This window comes from Acomys russatus, chromosome X (assembly GCF_903995435.1).
Source record: "Acomys russatus chromosome X, mAcoRus1.1, whole genome shotgun sequence".
Classification (NCBI taxonomy): domain Eukaryota; kingdom Metazoa; phylum Chordata; class Mammalia; order Rodentia; family Muridae; genus Acomys; species Acomys russatus.
In genome coordinates this window covers 93,555,952-93,565,839 of record NC_067169.1, presented here as the reverse complement: position 1 = coordinate 93,565,839, position 9,888 = coordinate 93,555,952, and positions in this window count along the sequence as shown.

Genomic DNA, 9,888 nt, shown 5'->3' with positions numbered 1-9,888 from the left:
AGGCCACACCTCCTAATCCTTCACAAGCAGTTCATCAACTGGGAACTAAGCTGGCAAATATATCCGCCTAGAGGGGCCACTCTTATTCAAACCACCACAAAACAATTTTTCACGATTAAAAAAAAATGTTTTTATGTGTATGGGTATTTGCCTGCCTGTATGTCTGTACAACACACACATGCAGTGCCCATAGAGGCCAGAAAAGGACATTGGATCTCCATTAGAACTGGAGTTACAATGGTTGTAAGCCTTCAAGTAGATGCTTAGAATCAAACCCAAATCCTCTGCAAGAGAAGCCAGTGCTCTTAACCACAGAGCCATCTCTCCAGCCTTGATACACATAATTAAAAAAAAAAAAAAACCTAGGCAGAGGTTGAATGAGCCAAAAGATAAAGATCCGATGCCAATACTTTTTGACTTATATAAAATCACAACTGAGGCCCCCAAACCATTTTTTGAATTATGCAGTGAGCTATCCTGGGAATAAGAAAACAGACTAATGAGAAATACTGTATAAACAGCTCTCACCTTGGAGCTTTGGATGTGATCTCCTCTTACAAAACCTACCATCCTAATTGAACGAGTGATTTGGGCAGCTTGGCAGAAGGCAGACTAACTGGTACTCCTTCAGAAGGGAACTGCCATGAAAGAACTTTTTGTTTGTTTTGTTTTGGTTTGGTTTGGTTTTTCAAGACAGGGTTGATCTCTATGGCCTTGGCTGTCTTAGACTCATTCTGTAGATAGACCAGGCTGGCCTCAAACTCACAGCAATCCGCCTGCCTCTGCCTCCCAAGTGCTAGGATTAAAGGCATGCGCCACCATGCCTAGGCATAAAGAGACTTTTTATTTATTTATTTATTTATAGAAGACATTTTCTTTTATTTTAATTTTATTAATTTATTCAGATTACAACTCAATTGTTATCCCATCACTTGTATCCTCCCGTTCCTCCCTCCCTCCCACTTTTACCCTATTCCCCTCCCCTAGATCTAAGACTGAGGGGGACCTCCTCCCCCACTATATGGCCATAGGCTATCAAGTCTCATCTTGTTTGCCAGCTTATTCTTTCTTTGAGTGCCATCAGGCCTCCCCACCAAGGGGAGGTGGTCAAACAGGGGGCACCAGAGTTCATGTCAGACTCAGTCCCTGCTCTCCACAATAACTGTGGAGAATGTCCTGTCCGTTGGGTAGATCAGAGTAGGGGTTCGATGTTTACTACTTGTATTGTCCTTGGTTAGTGCAATAATTTGAGCAGACCCCCCCCAATCCACCAATCACGATGTTCTTCTTGGAGGTTTCTAGGACCCTCTGGGTCCTTCTATTTCCCCATCTCCTATATTTCTCTTACCTAGAGTCTCAGTAGGATGTCCTCACATCTATCCCAATCTCCTGGTAAGTGAAGACTTTTGTGGGACATGCTCATAAAGAGACTTTTAATTGGGGACCCATAACCCTGGTTATTTCACTATTCTCAACTTAAAGAACCCGTAGAAAATAGCATGGCATGATGGAACACACACACACATGTATGTAAATGTATGCATATATCTATATATATGAATAATAGAGGCACTGGACTAGAGACCATGTTCAAAGGGGATTCTGTCACCCACAAAGCCAAGTCATACCAAGCATTCCAATTCCTCTATGAAGAATATATAGCAGTCTATCCACCAAATGCTAGCCATAACCAGAAACCTGTTTCTAAACATGGTAGAAATTAGTGCATACATTATTATTATTATTATTATTATTATTATTATTATTATTATTAATTCACATTACATCCCGATTGTAATCTCCTAGGTTTTTGGGTTTTGGTTTTTCAAGACAGGGTTTCTCTGTGTAGCTCTGGCTGACCAGGCTGGCCTCGAACTCACAGAGATCTACCTGTCTCTGCCTCAAGTGCTGGGATTACAGGTGTGATCCACTGTGTAAACTCTTAAAAGTCTCTTCTTGCTATGTAGGTGAAGGGACTGATAAAGGAAATCAATGGTCCTAAAAAGCTAGAGAGTTTGATCCCCTCAAATTTTATGAAAAAAAAATATATAGGATAACCCATGCTGCTACCAGAACTTGGCTGTGTGTGACCATTAATATAATAACAAGTGTCACAGCAGCCATTTGTCCCTTCCCTAACAATAATAAGGAAATGACTCCTTTGGGAGAGGGGAACAGGCCCCAGAATTTGAGGGGAATGGAGTTTCCTTTGGACCTGACACTGACCATATTGCCCCTCAGTTTCTTTCCTTTCCCATTCCCTCCTCATTCTAGCGGCCTCTGCTTAGTAACTTTTAAACACCCAACCAGAATTTATGTAACTATATATAAGAGACAAAGGAGTCAAGAACGTATTAAAGCCTCAACCTTGTGACATTTGAGGCTCTCTAGCTTTCAGATATTAAGCCACTACATACACTGCTTCCTGATTTAAAAAAGAAAGAAGAAGAAGCCGTAGGATCCCATTACTTGAACTGGAAAGCCCAGTACAAAGTTAGTACCATGTACTAGGCAACACTACCAGGTTTAGCTCCCAGCTCCGGGTGGGCTCTCTCTCCCTGGATCACGTTTAGTGCAGCTTTTGTTTACTTACTAAAAACAGAAACTTACTTAAGGTCTCTCCCAAAAATTAGAAGCTTGGTCACAGGAGGTCTTACCCTGAGGGCGTCCCAGCAGGAGGCCCGGCCTACACTTTGCTTATCTCACTGATTATAGGTTCTCTGCAGAGGCCCTGATTGCAGCAATTAAGCTTCCTAGTGCTCTGCTTTTCTTCAAACTGTTCTTTCTGTATTTCTTTCTGCTGCACTTGTTTTTCATTGTAAACCTACAAATGTATTATTACTAATAACCGGGCCACAGATTCAATACTACACCATCTTGACCCTTCTTTTAATTAGTCCATTACTTTTCAGTTTATCCTCTGGCAAGTTCTTAGGATGAGCAGAAGGCAGCCAGATTCTTTGCCAAAACATCTCAAGAATGTTCTCTAGCCCAGTTGCTTGTATTTCCCCTCTGAAGCCTATTCATTCAAGCCTCATACTTCATATTGCTCCCAGTACTAGCTTTAAGATATTAAGACTCCCGGTAAGAGTCTTCCAAGCTCCTACTAGGATGCGCCCCCCCCCTGCCCCCCCACCCCACCCCGCCCAGGCTCTGTTTACACCATTCAACCATGTTTCTAGTCCAAAATTCCAAAGTCTTCCACATTCCTCAAAAAGAAAGAAATGTTGTCAGGATCTTCACAACAAAAGCCCAAGCTCTGGTACCATTTCTCTGTATTGGTTACTTTTCTGTTACTATGATAAAATGTCATGACCAAAGGTATTTTTCCTCCTGGCTCCCTTTCATGGTGCTATGCATGCTACCAGAGGAGAAAAATAATCACCAATCTTACCCAGCTGTGAGCCCTTTGAGCTACCATAACAACCTGCCTGGAAGGATATAAACACCGGCACAATAGTGACACCAATGCCATGGAAGTAAGCAACCACTTTCTGCTCGGATTTAAGGCCTGCCCCACAAGTTGAAACCCAAACCGGGCACCATTATAAAGCCAAGAACCTGTGGCTATACAGGCCATAGGTCTTAGTAGAAAAACCACTATTATTCTGCTAAGTGGGACTAGTATTAAAACGATTCCTGGCTTATTGCTTTATCCATAAATAGATGGATCTTTCAGCCCTCATCAGAGAAGCTTCTATTTGTAGCAGATGATGACCACAACTGGTCAAGGTGCAGAGAATGAAAGACTCCAGAATGCTCTGCAATAAATGGGAAGTCTGTATCACACCCCAAACCCACTCCCAAGGCCTGGGATCATTGTAGTGTAGAGGAGGAGGTAGAAAGACTGTGTAGGCCAGAAGTGGCAAGTAACTACACGGTAACAGTGTTCTCTGGATATGGCAAGGCAGTTGCACATATAAGCTCACAGCAGGTGTGACCACATGGGGGCGCAAGACCTGCACAAGTTTGAACCAGACAAAATTCCAGCATGGAGAGGGGAGGTAGGCATGGAATCCTAGCCCTAGCTAAGGAGCTACTGACAATTGATAGCTACTGGAAAAAGTTAAGAGTCTTCTTAAAGACGTCTCCCTGCTGGTGGGTAGAGGATTTTCCAATTCAAGGCAATACATCTAAGAATATTCATATTCATGCAGGGCAAACTGCACATTGTAGGCTCAGTTACCTTAACAGTTATACTTTATCATAAACTGATGTAATGAGCGTACCTCCCTTATAACCCGACTAGCCTAATTAAGAGGGAAAGGAGCTTAAGGAAAACAAGAATGAGACCTGGGTATCAGCTCCTAGGAACAATTCTCCGGGCGCAGTCAGCAGGATTTCAGCAGAGCAGCAAGTTCACCAAAGTTGCTGCTAGAACCTGGAGCAGCTGGAATCTGAAGTCCAAAGCCTTGAAGCTTTCCCTCAAGCGGTTCTCTCTAGCAGAGACTCCAAGTGCAGGGATAAACAGCCAAAAACCAAGTTCCAATTAAAAAAAAAAAAAAAAAAAAACTCCAAGCCTCCTGTTTTGTTCAGTGATGTCTTTCACCAAGCTCCCCCACGAAGCAGTTCCACTTCCAAGTGGAAAAAGATCTTGCTCTCTCTCTCACATCTAAGCGGTAAACATCCTGCCCTCTTCTCCATCCCACACTTGGGATCAAAACAGAAACAGGTTTATCTCCCGGACAGCACATGGTGTGTTTAAAAAAAAAAAAAAAAAACAGGACACAACATTGGATGGGTAAGGAAAGGGATGCTCAAAATATGCTGTATGAAATTTTCAAAGGATTAATAAAACAAGAAAACTAGATAAACAGGATGGCCCCTGTCTGGTGCCACATATAAGACATCCAGAGGTCCAGGGCACCGCTAAAGATGAGCAAGTAAGTGGTGGAGAGAGGTGGAAGAGAAAGGGAAGCAGAGCAGTGTGGGCACAATGAAGAGACCGAGGACTGGAGACGCGGAGTAGTGAGGAGCAGCCTGATGTGGATATGCTGAGATGCCACCTGAGGCCATGGCGAGGTCCTGGCCCATGCTGCTGTGGAGGGCCATGGCCCTGCAGCAGTAGGGGCCTGCATGCCCATGCCTTTTCCCAGCATTTCTCAGATCATAACAGGACTGCTAAACTCCTCCCCAGGAGCCCTGGTGAAGATGCTGCCTCTGCTCTGTCTGCTGAGAGCCAGCAGGCCCTGCAACTCTGTCCAAGCGCTTGTAAAGGCAGAACAAGGAAGCAGACACACTCTCACCTCACCTTCTGTGAATGCCCGAAGAGCCTCCCGGACAAACACAATAGCTTAATATCCGTTCTGTGCCAAGTACCAGGGACCCAGCGTGGAGCACTTGGCCAAGAGGCATTGCCCACACATTTCTGTAAGGCCTGGAGAGTTACGACACGGGGGGGGGGGGGGGGCGGGGGTTCACATAGTTGATGGCCGTGCCATCCCTAGGAAGACAATTTACCAAGGCCAGAGGACTCAGATGGGATGCAAAATGGAAGGCCCCTACTTGCCCGAGGGCCACGCCTTCCTTTCAAACACTTCTTGCTCATTGCAGCTCCAAACTGGCCCCAGTTATGCTCTCAGTACATAGGAACAGGTCAACCGGAAGAAGCGAGGATGCAGGCCTAACGCCCCCGGAAGCTAAAGCCCTTGTGGTTGAGCTGCTTAACAGCCAGAACTGTAAGGGCCACCAGCGCAGACCCTACCTAGGAACAAGTGGCAGCAAGCTGCCAGTAACTTCTGGACATGGAGTATCAAAGCATGGATTACCTACTTTGTGTGGGTCCTGAGGAGGATGATCGATTTTTGAATGGTCAGTGAGTTCTGGGAAGGGTGGGTTGGCGATGTCCACGAGGGGAGCGGTGTCCGGGAGAGGCCGTTGGACATGCGCTGTGCGGGGCCCGCTTAGCCGCGACTTGGCACCACGCTAGGCCTTGACGCCCGGCTGTGTCCCTTTCCCCCACTTCCAGGTGTTAAGGTACAGATGGCTTTCCCGGCTGGAGAGTTAAGAAATGAGAGAGAGAGTGGACAGGGCCAGCCTGGGTCCGGAGCCACAGCCGCTGAAGGGAAAGGCGTAGAATTAAGTGGAGAAGGTCCTTCAGCTACAGGCCTCTGGAACCGGAACCAGAACCAAGGGGGCACAGAGGCTGTCCGGCCTGGGCCAGCGCCAACAGGCAAATGCAGCTCCAGCAACAGATTTGCCCGCTGGCAGCTTCAGGAGCTGGAGCTTGCTTTCCTTCGCTCTCACTACATCACTGCAGAAGTCAGGTGAGCAGACAGCCTGGCTTGGTGTCCTATTTGCTGGGACCATGTGGTCCAGGGTTGTCGTTGCTTTTTCTCCTGATGCCCCTTCTTGCTCTGTTTGAAATTATTTATTACGTTTTATTTATTTATTTTTAGTTTTTCGAGACAGGGTTTCTCCTGTGTAGCCTTGGCTGTCCTGAACTCACTTTGTAGACCAGACTAGCCTCGAACTCACAGCGATCCGCCTGCCTCTGCCTCCTGAGTGCTGGGATTAAAGCCTCTTCCTCTCTTGAGTGCTGGGATTAAAGGCATGCGCCACCACACCCGGCATATTTTTAATCGTTCCTTTTGTTGTGTGCTTGTCACATCATATGTTCGAGGACAACTAGGGGAAGCAGCCCTCTCCTCACCACATGGCTCCCAGGGTCGAACTCAGGCCACCAGATTTGCCAGCAAGTACCTTTTCCTGCTGAGTTATCTCTTCGGCCTCTCTCTTGTCCTCTGGAAAGAAAAGCCACTTAAAAAATCCAGGCGGCCAGACCCCATCCTCCGAGACTAGGGTCCTGGGCTGAGGGATAAGAGCTAGTCAGAGTGTGAGAAAATATTTTCATATAATATTTAATTGTATAAAACCGGGCAGTGCTAAAGCAGGCAGGAGCAGCATGAAGTCTTGTTGGAATAGTGTGGGTTGACACTTTGCCATTGGTTAATTCCATATATCTGGAGCTGACAAGATGACTTAGCAGCGATGAGCACTTGTTGCTCTTGCAGAGAAGCCAGGTTTGTTTGCCAGCACTCACGGTCAGCTTATAACCACCTGTAACCCCAGTTCCAGGGGATCTAACCCCTCTTTCTGACCTCCTTGGCACCAGATAGGAATGTGAGACACATACATACAAGCAGGCAAAGCATTCACATGCATGAAATAATTTTATTTTAAAAAAATTTTGATACATCTGTACATCTTGTATTTCTTAAATTACACAATGATAGATATTGGTACATTTCTCTCAATTGCTGTCTTGTGGCCTCCTATTAAAATGTTTGCTCCCTCCAAACATACTCCTCATAAAACAAGATTCGATATTGAACATGGTGGCTTCTGCCTATAAATGCAGCACCGAGTGTGCCAATCCAGACTACAGTGGTGAGTTCCAGACCAGCCTGGCTACAGGATAGTACACTGTGTCAAAAAAACAAAAACAAAAAAAAAACCAAATCTTCTGAAACCTCAGTAATTTGGGGGGAGTGAATGCAGGTAGATTGGAAGTGCAAGAACACCCTCTGTTACAAAATAAGCCACAGGCCAGCCCAGACTTTGTGAGTCCATTTATGCAGGGCTCTCAGACACATTCTGCCTTGCCTGTGTCGTTTTTCCTTCTGGATTTTCTGGCACGGGAGCTTACTTTGTAGCTCAAGCTGAACTGGATCATACAAGGCGCTCCATTTCCCAGCTTCCTTCAGTGGGGAAAATCAGGCCTTGGTAGACATCATTGTGAAAAAAAATAGCAGCATTCATTTTGTGTCTGTTGTGCTTTTAATATTTCATTTTCTAGGGTGGATGAAACGGCTCAGTGGGTAAATGTACTTGCCACCAAGGCTGAGAACCTAAATTCACTAGTGTACACACACATACATACACACACACACAAACACACACACACACACACACTAGTCGGAGAGAACTAACTCTCATTAGCTGTCCTTTGACCTCCACAGGTGCACCCTGGCCCAAGCACACCAAATAAAAAAAAAATCTATGTAACGTATCACTACCTTGCAGGTTTGATGCCTCCTGTGTTAGCTAGACATTAGAAAGTCTTGGGTGCCCTCCAGTAATCTATTTTCTTTTATTTGAATTTAACCTGTCTTGACAAAGACCCTCACACAAGTTTTTCCCGTGAGAATTTGTTTTAGTAGCTTTTGGTTGCTTGCTTGTTTGTTTGTTAGCTGTTTCCTTCATCCCCATGCCCAGCGTTAGAAGCCTGCCCGCCTTCTCTTTTAGTCTTTTCCTGTCTATATTACTGTTTTTCAAGTTGCTGACTAGAGTCATGCTCGACGTTTTATGCCTGTTACTGGTGGATTGATAAAATTACTTGTGGGATATTTTTAAGCCTTAAAAATCTTCAAGGTGACTATTACAGAAAGTAGGAAGATGGTACAAACATTTTTTAAAAATATATAACATGTTCTACATGTATTTTATTCCATCTATGATGTTGAATACTGAACATTTGCCATTTTTACCCCCCCCCCCCCAGGAAACAACTGGCAGCAAGCATAGGCGTGAGTGAAACTAAAGTGAAAGTGAGTAAAGAGAACAACCATTCCAGAACTTGCTTCATGTCTAGTATGGCTTTTTTCTGTCCATGACATTGTTCTTTTATTGTTTACCTCACACTGTTTTTACCACACAATTTTTTTCTCTGTGTAGCCCTGCCTGTCTTGAAACTTGATTTGTATACCAGGGTGGTCTTGAACTCAAAGAGATATACCTGCCTCTGCCTCTCAAGTGTTGGAATTAAAGGCATGCACCATCACACCTGGCTTCAAAACTACTCTAAAAATTCTTGTTGTCGTTGTTGTTTTGTTGTTGTTATATTTTATGTTCATGGATGCTTTGCCTGCATTTGTGTCTGTGAACTACCTGCATGCCTGATGCCCACAGATATCAGAAGAGGTTGTCAGATCACCTGCAAATGGAGTTCCAGAGATGGTTGTGAGCCATAATATGAGTGCTGGGAATCAAACACACGTCCTGATTCACCTTTTTTTTTTTTTTTAATTTATGTTCATTGGTGTGAGGGTGTCAGATCTTGGAGTTACAGACAGTTGTGAGCTGCCATGTGGGTGCTAGGAATCGAAACCGGGTCCTCTGGGAGAGCAGACGGTGCTCTTAACCACTGAGCCAACTCTCCAGCCCAAACACACGTCCTCTAGAAGATCAACTAGCATTTTGTTTTTAGAATGTGTACATCTTTATTCAATTGATATATGAGGACTAGTCATGGTAAATAGATCATTTATTCAAATGATTCTTAATCTAGCTTTTTATGTAGAGAACTAATAAACCACCATTAAGAGGGAAATGATGGGGGGAAAAAAACAAGATACAATTTTATTTGATGATTGAAAGTTTCAAGAAGTTTCAAGGTTAGAAACTGGGTAAAGCCAGTAATGGTACAATTACCTTAATGTATAGATTTGTATGTGAGATACTTTGATTTGACTAACTGTCAGTAAGTGATAGAGTTTATTGTAATTGTTCCACTGAATTTGTCATAATACCAGAAAATAAAGAGTAATGCTAAGTTCTTGGTAAACAGTGAAGCTGTGCAAGGGCAGAAGAGAAATAGAAACTCTTAAATATCTGGGAGTACCTCTGATTGAGAAGGACTGTGTCATGTTCTAGAATTCAGAAAGGAATCGGTGAAAGAACCAGACGATTTGCATGGGCCAAGTGTTATTACTAATGCTATTATTATTTATTGCTACCTTTTAGAAGTCAGATACTACCAGTATAAAATAGTGTGCATTATTTTACAAACACTATAGATCAAGAAAGAAAACAGAAGTATTAGAGTTAGTTAATAGTTTCTGAGAGGATTTATAGTAATTGAGAATACACGAACACATTACATAGAGT